At 38.9% G+C, this 13,976-nt stretch overlaps 1 protein-coding gene across 10 annotated transcripts in view; it reads right to left on the bottom strand.

The window, feature by feature from the left end:
- The window catches only part of SOX5 (SRY-box transcription factor 5), a 651,142-nt gene that overhangs the window by 582,243 nt on the left and 54,923 nt on the right, over positions 1 to 13,976 (bottom strand). For 2 of the 10 annotated variants that reach the window (XM_065683877.1, XM_065683909.1), the window contains exon 2: positions 2,497 to 2,543. The exons of the other annotated variants lie outside the window; for them this stretch is intronic. The gene's annotated coding sequence lies outside the window, so the exon portion shown is untranslated. The remainder of the gene's footprint in view (positions 1 to 2,496; positions 2,544 to 13,976) is intronic. 10 annotated transcript variants of the gene reach the window in all.

Here is a 13,976-nt window from a genome sequence, read left to right as displayed (position 1 = left end):
TGCTGAATCCTGCTCATTTTGTGCGAAGGAATTAAACAGCGTCTCCCTTCACTGACTAAACAGGGCAAGATTGGTTTCCCTCAGTGAGATAGTGTCTTTCACTGATGGTGTAATGTAATACTCAAAATTACGTAGGTTTGAGGTAGAAAAAGATGTGTCAATTCAACTCCACTGCTCTCATGAGCAGCATCCAAGGGAGATAAGAACAGTTCTGTGCTAGCTGGTGTGCCCCTCCACACCTGCCTTGAAGGTAAAGCAGCACCTTCACGGCGGAGCATCTCGATTGTTCAGACCATGAGTCACAGACAAGCTTTTGGAGGCAGAAGGGACAATTGATTTTGCACACAAAAAACCCCAACACCCACCATCCCACCCCCCCCCCCCCAAGGAATTACCCAAATAAATCTGTTTTGTCTCATTTTTTAACAAAGATTTGGAATACCGTATAAAATGGGATTTTCAGAATTTGGCTTTTAACTTTTTGCACCTGCTTCAGTTTTTTTATACAGTGTTTATAACTGAGAAGATGACACAGGAGACATCTGAAAGAAACATTTGTTGTTCTTCTGTCTCTGTCACAGAGTGCGGCTGAGAGTTCAGAAAGCTGGTATTCCTACCACATGGCAGAACTGCCAAGAAGAACAAGCACAAAATTCAGTATTTAGTTGTAAACACTATTTTCCTAAAAAGAACCACTTCATAAATCACAACAAAAGTTAGCAATACCAACATTGATCATTCACAAACCTCTAAGGTCCTCATATTGCTTTTGCACAGGAAGCCAAATACCATGATTCATATTAAAGAACTAAAACCCAAAGCGCACAGAGAAGCCAACTCTTTTCTCTTAATCTGATGCTTTATCCACAGTCCCACACTTCAGAGTTTATGTAATTTTGAGGTTTTGGAGCTCTTGAAACATTACTGCAGAAGAACTCACCTTGTTTGGAAGTCAACAGTGTCTGCAGTTATACTCAAGAGTATATTAACATTATGCTGTTTACAAGAATTGATCACCTTCCTCTGAAGCTGGGGTCCAAACAATGAAAAGCAGAAAAAGGGTTAGTAATACCTTGTCAGAAACACACACAGACACACAAAACTGAGAGCTAACATATGGTTTTACAAACTCAGGCCAAGACAATAGAGTACTTCAAAAGCCGTGAGCCGGATCCTGATTTTTGAGGCACCTCCACAGGCCAACGTCCAGGCTCAAATAATGCCAAACTCCTCCTCCCCCTCTGTGGGCAGAGTGACAATTTGCACGGCTAAGCAAAAGTATTCAACAGCTGCTGGATTTCACATCCAACTTTGCTCTTCATCCCCAGCCTCAAGGCAAGGCCACAGCAGAAAAGCAAGCAGGTCAGACAGAACCATCCCACAGGCCACCAGCTGGACCGCCCTGAGTTGTTCCAGCTTTAAGATACATTTTTATCTTATTCTTTGATGGAGGAAGTTGCTTCCTTCTCTTGCTCCTTTCCTTCTCTCTCTCCCCAGTTATTCATTTAACTTTCTGGAGGCAAGCAGAAAAGGGAGCCAGTATAGCTGGTGCTCTCAGGAAGGACGGGAGGGTGATGAACCCACCGTGCAGGCTGTGTTTCCCCTCTGGCAGTCAGCCCACCAGCAATATAAAACATAGGTAAGGGAGCTAAAACTCACAGCCAGGTGGCTTGCTCTTCCACCTCAATTACAAATGAAGCCCGGAGCTTCCAGGCTGCCATGTCAAGCAGTACCACTCCTCTATGATACACAGAGACACATGAGAAAATGTTTTCCCCCTTTGCTCTTTCCCCAGTTGAAGCCCTCTCCATCTATGAACCGCACAGTGAAAGTAAAGACGTACATCCCCAGGCATCTGCACCCTTCCATGCCTGGCCTTGACCATGAGCGATGGGAAGATGTCTCCATCAGAGAATCTCCCTGATATTAGATGCCATGCGTGCCATGAAGAAAAGAGCAGAAATAAGAAAAAGAAATTAGATACAATCCCTTTTCTCGTATATGTGAGAGTTACTTCTCCACACCAGCCAATATACAGGCTCCAGAACTGCAGGTTTTTTTACAGACCACCTTTCCAAACAGAAAGAGACTTAATTTGAAGCTCAGTTCAGTCAGGAATGAAAAACAGGGCTGTTTCAGCTGCAAAGTCTCCCAAGCTGTATGTAGTTCTTTGAGTTTACAGTTCTTCCTTGTATTGTTTACCCTGTAACTGGACAAACATTTTCTCTCCCTTAACCTTTCCAGGCCTCTGCTTCACTAACCCACTTGCTCACACTCACATGCCTGCTTTAATGAGCCTTCCTTTTATCCTTCCCTTCATATCAAGCTCTTTTAATATTTTTGGTTTATTCATTTTTTAATTTCCATCCAACTAAACAAACAAAAATCCAATGACAGAATTATTCTCAGCACTGGCAAGATCAAAAGAAAGTTCCTCAATGTTTTCAAAATGAGCACCTGCTATATTAAAAAAAAAAGTAATTATGAGACTCTTACCTTAAGTTTTGGCCAAATTACACAGGAGAAATCTTAACTTCAGTTATCTGCAATATGCAAATTTCAATATGATATTTTAGTCGATGGTGAAGCATGTGGCAGAAAACCTGGCTCATAGCAAAAAGCCAGCTTGCTGATAAGGCTTCTGTGCCTGCTACTCAGAGATGTAGACAAAAGAGGCATCCTAGGTTCTGCAATACCTAAATGAACAGACCTAATTTACCTAAGTCCTTAACAGCCCCACAGTACAAAGCAGAGGTCTTAAGGCACAGAGAAGGGGAAGTCTTTACATATAAAGCACAATTTTTGCACCTTTGTATTCCACAGATGGACAGTATCACTTTCAAAGGTAGAGTGCTTTTGACTAATACTGAAGAATGACACAATTCTGCTTTTGCTTGCTTGCCATTAATAAAACTGCCTAAGCGATCCTTGCTTTTGCGTGGGTCTTCATTGGAGCCTTCCATCCCAGTGCGCTGCCATTCTCCATTTCACACTTGTTGCATAATCAGCAAGTACCAAATAAAGTAGAAAGAGCCTGCCCACAGGGGAACCCTCTGCACCCAGCTCGCAGCCCCACAGAAGCTTTCAGGCAGTTACTATACACCCTGGGGATAACAGACATTTTGAAAAAGAGACAACTGCCCTCTTCCAGCATGGCTCCTAATGTTGGAGGGTACATTCACTTCTATTTATCTGGGGAGAGCATATGTCAGGAAGAAAAAGAGAAACAAATTCCTCTTTTTTTAAGCACTACAAAGCTGTATGAGGAAGCTGCAGGTTGCACAGCTTCTAACTGTTGCCGCATCAGTTTTGCTCTTACTGCAGAACACCATGGGGTAAAACCTTATTCTTCCCCTGAAAAAAAAAAAAACCTATCTGTATTGATATCAGAAAACGGTGGGGGAAGAAAAATGACAGCCACTGGCCTGCCCTTTAACCTTTTTAACAGAGCTAGTGGCCACAATGAAGCTTAATCAATGCAATGGAAGTGACATTTCGCAGTCAAATCAAATTAAATGGAAATGAAAGGAAAATCTGAGGTCCAACCTAAAGGCTGTTCCCTTTTGCACCGAGGTCATTGCCATGGCAACTAAATGCTACAAATGTGTAGAGTAAATCCTTAACAAATCTGCAGAAAGCATGTCCAATTGAATATGATAGTTCCTGTCACTGTACTTTGTACCTTTCAAAAGGGAAAGGGAGAAAATAAAACAAAGTGCATCTTACAGTCTATGTAACAGAAAAGAAGTTCTTCCAGGAACTACACAGCACAGTGGTGTACTTAATCTTTCTCTTCTGCTTGGACATGGAGAAACTGAACAGCTTGACTGTAAGACAGCAAGAGGGTAGCTACGGACAGAGACCATGTTAAGTGGATTATGGCATAGTGTGCTACATTTTTCAGTCTTGCTTCAACTGAAGGGCTGGTGACTGTAAAAACTTCCTTGTATCACTGCAAATACTTTTAACCATGTCTGAGAGCAATTCCTAGTGCAGACTGCCCATGGCGCTGGTCATCTCACCCAACTTTAGCATGTACCTCCCTCACGCTTCTGCCTTCTCCGGGGGTGGAAAGGCTGCTTTAATAGAGGACTTGGGATGGTGAAGGGCTGGTGAAACCTGTCAAAAACATCTACCTTTGTGCGTGCAGCCCTTTCCCTGTACATCCCCAAGGCTCCCATTGCAATGGCACTGAAGCACGGTGGGGGCCCCAGCAAAAAGCTCCCAGTCAGCTGCCCCCCAGCCTATCCATGGCAGTCCCTGGGCAGAGGGGCTGAGGAGAAAGGGGACAACATTGACACATTTCACTCCCTATGCACTCCAACGTCACAGGCAGTCCTCACCCCTATTCCCTCTGCGTCAGCGCCTACATTGGCAAACGCCCCACTTCTGTGTGCCCCTGTGGAGATAATAATCAATTCCTACTGCCACTCATGGAGTATATTCCATTCCTCAGCCTAACAGCTTCTGACAATGAAGGGCAATTTAAGAACCACATCAAAATACAACAGCCCCATGCTCACACTCACTCTGCCAAGTGCCTATTTCATTTCAGCATTTCCACCTGTGTAAGCAAAGAAACGGGGGGGAGGTGCCAAGCAGGATATGGGATTTTTCTTGTGAGATGTGGAAGGCTTTACATATTGAGCTGTGACCTTCCCCAAACTTGTCACTAATCTGAGCTGCATAAGGTGGCAACCATTATCCTCTCCTTGAACACGGTGAAGTTTTGATTCAGCTGTAGTGATGCAGTCACTGTGCATTACAGAAGATCTCAAGAGATTATATGCCCTGGGCCAGCGCAGGCTGGGAGTATTGCGAATCTGATATGAGGTGACATTTTCTACTCAAATACATACAGCTGCAGGACATCACACACCTTCCTGCATGAATAGCAATACACACTAATGAACTAATTTCTGGGGGGAAATTGTTACTTCCCAAGTGGGTGGGGGAGGAGATGACTCTGCCACTTCAACCAGAAGGGATTTTGGTTTCCTTGTAATCTTTTCCTGTATTTTCACCTTTTCCAAACAGCACTATTTCACACAGCTATACACAGCATCTTCAGACAAGGCCATCTAATCGGGAGCTCTGTGACGCATCCTACAATACGTACATGAAATCACAGAGCAGCACATCAGCCTACATGCTCCTCTGCAAATGAAAAACTCAAGAGTATGCATATGCCCCATTGCATCCATAGGAGAACCTCCATTATACATAAGGAAATAAATATACTCTGAATTTATTTGGATAAATATTATATTCAATAAATATTGCTAGATATTCTAACTTCTGCTACCCATGCCCTCCTTTTTATCACACACAACAGTGATATATACAGATCATTTCACATTTCTGTTACCCTTTAAATGCCGCTGTATGCTTATGCTCATTCACTCATGCTCCCATTAGTTAAAAATGTGCTAAAAAAATTCAGCTGGCAGTCCAGGCAAGATGCTTGTGCTGGAAGAGTTAAAGGGACAGTTCATTGTAAAATATACATAAGCTCTGACTCAGAAACACAAAAGGCCAAGGAAAATTGCCTTTAAATTACCACTATTGTGGTCTTTCTTGAGCTTCTATGGGAAAAAAACCTGAAAAAAATATTTCAGAGGACCAGGTAGGTCAGGGAAGTAGTAAATTAATTTATGGAGAGGGAAGATACTAGTACAAAGCTGCAGGCAGAAGGACTGGATGATAAGACAAGTGTTTTACCCATGCAAGTGGTTTCTTGAACTTGTCAATCGAAACCTCCTGTGCCTCTGTTAATATCAACCCTCAATTTCAGAGGATTTATAATCTAGAAATCTACTCACTCTCATAGCAAGGATCTGTGAAATAGAGCTGGGGTGGCAGTCAGGTGAACAACATCACTCACATCCCATCAGAATATTTTATCACAGTATAATACAATATTCAACCCTTAGGTCTTTAATCTTTGCTTTGGGTTAAAAGAAATAGAGTGGGCTTGACACAGTATGGAACATTACAGAACAGATCCAGGAACAAAAAGAGCAAGGAAATGTGAAAGCCACTAACTACATAAAGAGATGAAACACTGGCAAGACAGAACAGTATTTCTAACATATGAATACTATTTTACTCACTTGTCTTTACTAAAGAGAAAAGCAAAGTCCTGTACCAACTAACAGCTAGTGACTGTCCTCCTAAGTGCTTTAGAATCGTAAGAAAACCATTCAACAAAATCTCACCTTTGCTATAAATTGCATTATTATAAAAAATAAAAATTTATAAAAGTTTCCTGAATTTTTACCTAACTGCAGCATCTTACTTATTACGCCTTAGTCTTGACCTCATAAATTAAAGGCATTTCAAAAAGCAGAATCTGCAACATGATGGGCAATGACGAGCAAATAAGGATTCTAAAACATTTTTTATGCATTTTTGCAATACTGTTTGATACATATCTTTTAATGTTATTTCTATTATTTTTGAGATCTAGCAACTGCTTTTAATAAGCAACTGTTATTGCAAACATATAATTATACTAGGCCGCAATCCAACAAAGCACTTAAGAGCACAGATTAAAGACACTGAAAACAATGGGATTATTTATGTGCTTAAGGTTAAGCATCTGCTGAAGGACTCAGATGGATCAAAGCCCCATTTCTATTACATCTACAGAAAAAAATATTATATATGTTAATTAAACATAAAATATATGTAAATTGACTAGCACATGAAAAATAGCACTTGCATAAATGTTTATACCTCTAAACAATAATAGAACATTTCAGTTAGCCAATACAAAGAATAACTCCTAATATCAGTGATTTCACCGAAAGCTAAAAAAATTCCTGGAACTGAACAATTGCAAAATAACTTGCCATAAAAGACTTCCCTTCATAAAAGATTTCCTGGCTAAGCAGTTCATGTTCTGAGGCAAAAAAGGAGAAACTAAAGAGCCAGAAAGCACATCTCAGTCATCTTCAGTCTTCAATAATTCATCTAAAAGCTTGATTTGTTAACTTTCCTTTTCATGAAACTCAATTTAGTTTTATGAATAAGATCTACAAGTTAGTTGCAGGTAATGCCTAGTAAGCCTATTTTATCAAAATTTCTTCCTTGGGTTTTCATTGACCAATTCCTTGTTCTTGAATTAAAGATGAAATGGACTACAGTGATTAACTTACATTCTTCCTAGAATTCCCTACTTTGTTTAACCATATGCCATTCCTTATTATTCTCTTCATTATTGAAAAGATCTACTAAAAAACAATTGCAAATATTTACACTGTAAATTGCTGTTTCACCTGTACTGAACATTTTCACCAGTTTTTATGATATTTCATTTTGAAAAACCTAGAACAGACCTCTTGATAAGACTGAAAATTTTCCATTTTAACCATTAGCCCTAAAAAGCTCTAGCTGATATATAAAGACAAATTATCATCTGAAAATTTCCTTTAACTGATGCTTCTTTTTTATTTTATGGTGTTAAAACAGAAACAGAACCCCTCATTTGATTTCAATACAATGTTGTAAAACATCAAAACAAAAAAAAAAACTTTCTAAAAATGCTTCTCCCCTGAAAATTTCACATTTCTTTAATTTGCAAATTACAAGTGCAACAGTTACAGAAATGTAAATCTATCGGAAAACTGTTAAAATTTGTTTTCATATTCACTTTCTCTAGTCTTATTGTTTGTTGGTTTGTTTTTTTTTTCCTTGTCTTGAGTCTACACAGACAGTTTATTCTAAGAAAATATTATTATTACCTTAATCTTCCACAATAGCAAGTATATTTACTTCAATATTTTTATATGAAATAGTGTATGGTTTAGTACTGAAATATAGGCATATGAAAAAGTACTAATTGTCTTATGTATTTAAACACGTACTTAGAGAATTATAACCAAGAATTACATTCAATGCAAAGCTTTAAAAGAAAGCAAACCCTGTAAAATGGTCTGATGACCCCTTCTTTTAATCAAATTTATGCCAGCTCACTGACTTTGCTCATGACTTGACTTCAATTTTGATTTTCTCTATGCAAATAAGTATTTCACTTGAATCCTTCAGTAATGACCAACAGATAAAAAGGCAGAGAAATAATGACATACCTGAATAATCAGCTATTTTGAGAAATATTGGGTCAATTAGGCCTTGTATCAGCATACAGAAGAAGTTAACATCAAAATGGCTTGCTTAGGATGCAGCGGAAACTTCAGTGATGGGGGATATCTGCATTCAAAGGAATGTAAATTCTGGAAACTACACTGCAGTTCCCAGCTCTCAAGTAGTGACAAGAGTAGATGACCTGATCAATGTTCAACTCTACATTTTTGCTAGTTCTAGTCACTGTTTCATTGACAATTAGAAGTTACTACACTGAATACAAAAACCAGACCTTTGAAATTTTTGAAATGAATACCCTTCCTCCACAAATAAGTCACAGTAATAAAAAGAAGGCACCCAGAATTTTCACTTCTTAGTTAAAATGTCTTTTTTGGTTTTTTTTTTTTTCATTTAGAAGGACATGCTGTCATCCACAATGTCAGGTCTACACACATGAGTTAAGATGGATGGGAGTCAAGCTATCACAGCTTTACCACCAATATTCTCAATCTTTTTCTTTTCAAAACAAAGCAAGACTGATAGATTGTTGTGAGTGCCTTTTTTTCCAGACATTACGAATGAACACCAGACCATGATGGAGGCAAGGCAACAATTAAGGAACTGCCCTTATTCTGATTTGAAGGGATGAGAAAATATCCAGTGCCCTCACAGCATTACAGAGTTAGTGCTGAAACATCTGAACACAACTAGAGAAGTGCATCTCAACTGTTTTGTGTAGCACAGATGTACTGTTTAATTAAGCCATCAAAAAAAAAAAAAAAGAAGGAAAATGGAAACAAGGGGATACAAAAGAGAGGGAAACTTCTTCAGGAAGTTAAAGCACTCTTAATAAGTAACAACATGACATTAGTCATTAAGAAGCAAGAACTCTAAATAATGCATTCAGAACCTACAGATCTAAACCAGAAGATAACAAAGCCTCATAAATCTGTTTGTTCATTAAGTTAAAAAAAAAGCTAGACTTTGTGTTGCTATCATGTCAGCTGGCACCAAACTGTACGCAATTTAGTGCAACTACAAAGTGAAACCCATACTCTACAATGGCAGGGTTTTTGATCACGCTAATTAACAGCCATTTTGTTTAAAATAAACAGATACGACTCTAATTGCCTTTTTTACATAAGAAAGGGAAGATCTTAAAAGTGAAAGCATGCAAAGGGAAAGATCAGACAGTCGCCTTTCAGACTGATAAGCAAACTCTGTGTGAAATGAGCGCAAATGAAGTTTGAGACACTCTCTGGATTGACAGCAGGGAGACAGCAAAGCAAGAGAGGAATGGTTTCCAAAGGTGGAAAGGCAGGGCCACAGCTCCTTCCAGCAGGAAAATGGTGTACTTTAGATCCCTATTTTCTTGGGTTTTCCCATCTTCTGAGCGCCTGCTTGCAAGGAGTCTCATCTTCTGCAGGGCCAAGTAGGCACCAGTGGCATCCCATTTTGTGAAATCTTCATATGTCACAGCCTGGTTAGCATCTCTAAACAGAACCTGACAAAAAAGTAAAATGTTGTAGAAAAGGAAGTAAAGAAAGAAAGAGAAATGCTTTCTGATCTCCATACCTGCACTTAACCCTGACACCAGAAGAGGGGCCAGACAGCGCTGAAATCCTCAGATATGCAGAAAGACCATTCAGGTCCCTGCAAAGTCCTGATGAGTAACATGCAGGGCACGTGCAGGGACACAATCGAGTTTTCTGGCTAACTTCAGTGAGCCTGAAATGCAGCCTGGAGTTGCAGTGAAGACAATGGGTTTTGGAGTTTTGTTTTTTGCATCCATGCTGGCTACTTTAGTCAGACAAACTCAATTTATCTCTTTTCAGACATAGCTTCAAAGTTGCTTTTTAACAGCATTAAAACGTGTAACATTGCAGACTAAGGCAGTGAAGGAAAAACATCATTCTAGTTATGTGAAAAAGTTCCCTCGCCTTTTTCTCCACTTTTCTCCACTAATGAAATTCATAACCCATCCCTCTTCCCCAGATAGTATGCTTTAGGATACAAAGAAAGAATATCACCATTCAAAAATGCTTCCCTGCACTTCAAGTGTGCAACATCCCCACACCCCTCTCAGTAAGAAGCCCTCTGGTACAGCAACTTGCAGCATAATTCCTTGGCATCACAAACTCCTGTGTAACAGCATGTCCTGATTCATCTGCATGGGCTTCCACAGTTCTTCAGATATAAGAACAAGGTCCTTACTTTCAAGACACTGCACAGATTGCATGTTTTCAGCATATTCAAAATATCATTTAAAGTTCAAAAATCACAGTGAATTGCTCCACTTAGGCACTGCAGGCTTTCATGCCATCATGGTAATACTACAGCAGGAGGCAGAGTTTTGCATGAGCTGGTCAAAAATGTGGCAGCAACTCTCATTGGAATATGGGTCTGTGAAAAACCTCATCATTTCCCATTGCATCTGATGGATGAACTCTACTTGCTTTTCCTAATGCTATGCACCACAGTTTGTGTATTTAAAACAACAAAAGAAGCCCTACCCAAAAAGGATCTGTGACTTGTACTGCGCACGGAATTTCTCTCAGATGAAACACAAAGAGGGAGAAGGAAGACTGTAATAGGTATTAGCCACATTAATGCATGTGCAGCTGCAAGAAATTTAGATACTACAGTGAGAAAAGTGGCACAGAGCTGACAGCACAGATTACATCTCCTCAAATGTTCACAGTCCCTCTTTTTGCTGGGACTACAGGAGCGACGCTGGGCGCTCTGGGATGCACAGGAAAGCCGCGGCACTGAACACACTGATCTGCAGGGTGCAGCTGACTTAAAATTCCCATAAGGCAACCCAGCAGCATTCACATACAAAGATTTTTCTGCTTTCAGCTGAAACTGCAAAGTAAAAATTAACCTACATAAATTTCTCAGAACTCAGCTTCCCCAAACCAGTTTTAAACGGAACATTTCCAGCCAGCTTTAATGATAACAACATCAGAGAAGAACTTCATCACAAGAGCAATCTCCCTGGCCTTCAAATATTTTGTTAACTTGGAACATCAGACATATTCCCTATCAAAAACAAGCATCAGTTTATATTGTAGCGGAATTTCAGTACTACTGAAACAGTGACAATGTATTGTACTGCTGGCTGGGAATCTCAAACTGAATGACTTCAGCTTTCAGATCAGCAGTCATAACAGACTACAGCTGGGCTAATTCGATTTAGATGAGGCCATGTTGCTGGTTTTCAAACATTAAAACCCCATAGAGTCATAGAACAGCAATGGTGGTGGTGTCTGAAAAAGGACAAGCAGAAAGCCTTCTTTCCAAGAAGCACAAACCAAGGTTGCCAAAATATGCCTACAAGAATTACACTGTAGGTGAAGTAAGACATAAAAAGGAAAGTAAGTCAGAAAACAAGCTGCATATTAGCATTATCCTACTGCAAGCAGCACATCAGCAACCTATTGGAGAGCAATGAGTGATATATACATGCAGCTGGTTTATCAGCTCACTAGAGCCAAAGCGATACTTTCAAATTTAGACCATATTTATGTATCAACAGGTTATACACCGAATGTTAAACGCAGTAGTTACATTAGTACCACTCTTGGTAAAATCTGTTAAGCTTTTCATACCCAAAGATTACCCACACAAGGAAACAATAATTTGGCTTGCTTCTGGTCCGTATGAAAGCTGTTAAACAGCTAAAATTACAACCACAGCTCTTAATTTTCAAAGTAGCTATTTGACTTTAGAATAGAGAACCTATTAACATTTAAATTTTACTTTAATTCCTCCTGCTAAGTCATGTGAGGGGGAAAAAAAGGAAAAAATCCATCAAGTTTTAGCTCTGCAAAACAAAACAGTACTTCATCTGACCTAAAAGGGCTATTTTAGCAAACATAACTGAAGCCCATAAAATAAACACAAAATAAGCACACAGCCTTACACATTCTCTCCTTTACATGTGTGTGTCCAACTTCCCTCTTCTAGATGTTGTGAGGGGTAACTTTGCATTAAAATCAGATGTTAAATTCTAACCAACTACTGCTCATTGGCAATGAGGCTTTCAGCAGCAATTTTACACAGCACAATGACATAAACAATTTACCTCCAAAGATCCAATTACCCTTGTTAACTATCATACTTCTTCCAAAGGAAACATATAAATAACACATTATAACAAATGAATTCCTCAATATTAAGTTCTGAAAAAAGTGTGGCAAATCTAGGCATTAAAAAATTCGAAAAAACAAAACAAAACCAGAAGTATTTTCATTTGAAGAATTTACAATTGAAGTCTCAAGTAAGTAGCACATTTTACTGTAACTATGTGCTAGGAATTCTTGTTAAAAACAAATACATAATTTACCATACTAAGAAGTGTAACAATAACCAGGAATATAATCACAAGAAGGACAAGAGTAAAACAAACTAGAGGCAACAAATAAATAATCATGTGGTGGGATTTTAGAACTTTGCAGAAATTTTGTACGCTAGAATTTGCAAGTGCTATAGAGTACCACTGAATCCTTCATATTTAATGTTTTCCATTGGGGAAAACATTTGGTTTAGTTTTCATCTGAACCGAAAAGCAGTAAGTCATGTTTTCATTCCAATACCTAAGTAAGAGGACTTTACTGAATGAATAACAGCAAATATGACTTTATGAAGTTACATTACATTATGGTGTTATCTCTGTCAGGTTTTACATTACGACTGAAGACACTCTGCCTGTTTCTGTAATGGCCATTTTCATACTGTGAATAAATCCATCTGGGTGACACACCAATCATAGTACAGTTTCAAAAAGTGGAATAAAACTAAATTAGTGCACTAATTTTTGTCACAAGGAAAACTTACTTTCATATCAAGCTACAGCTGGATACTTTCTGAACCATGATGATCTACAACATGCAATGTTAGTGTTGAGAGACAAGTGATGGAAGAATAGTTCCCATCTAGCCTGCTTGCATATCCTGTATTCAGAATTCATTATGAGAAAATACCTGAGTAATAGTACAGCATAAAGCCAAGCCATGCAGTCTGTAGTTACAGCTTTACAACAGAGTACAACTCTTCCAAGATTAATAAAAAAGGTAAGTTATCATTGTTTGACTGTGATTCTATGATTCTGTGATCACACACGGATCCAGCCAAGGGGGATTATTTCATAGCTCTGATTATCTTCTTACTAATACAAATACTGCAGGACTGCACCACCACTTGCATTAGTGGAAGTTTACATTACTGTACTGGTGGTATTTGCTATCATAAACATGTTTGCTTCAGTTACACCATTCAGGCTGTATTTTCCACTGAACTTGAGCTTTTGGCATAGGACAAAAGAAAAGAAGCAGAGAGCTTCAAGTGTACATACTAAACTCTTTCATGACAACAGGGGCAGGATCAGTGAAGAAGCAGCAGGTTTCATTTGCAAACCATGACATTCAGATAAGCAAGTTATGGAAGAGGAAATTTCACTGTAAATCATCTACTGGGGTTATATTTCAGTTCACAACTACTGCTTAGTGAGCAGGCTTTTTTAGGATGGAACAATTCAAAAGTGAACCCCTTTGAAGATGAAGATTCAATCTTACACTGAGGAGCAGTGTCCTATCAAAACCTCATTCTTAAGCTCACATGCAGCATGTAAAGGGAAAACACATGCTATTCCTGATAGCTGGATTCAGAAAGAATATCGCTGAATCAAGTCCAAACTCTATACATAGTTTAATTACTAGCAATTTCTCCTTAGCCTTTAGTGTTCAGAATTACTAGTAAGACACTAAATAGATTCCTCTCCAGTGGTTCCTCTCCAATTAAGCTTACTACAAAAAAGCATCACTATAGCCACTTTTGCTCACAGTGTCTTTTTCCCTTTACAGTTCTCTCCAGCAGTTTGAATTACTCAA

Source organism: Lathamus discolor, chromosome 1 (genome assembly GCF_037157495.1).
Source record: "Lathamus discolor isolate bLatDis1 chromosome 1, bLatDis1.hap1, whole genome shotgun sequence".
NCBI lineage: Eukaryota > Metazoa > Chordata > Aves > Psittaciformes > Psittacidae > Lathamus > Lathamus discolor.
The sequence above is the reverse complement of the archived record's forward strand: the minus strand, read 5'-3'. Positions and strand labels throughout refer to the sequence as shown.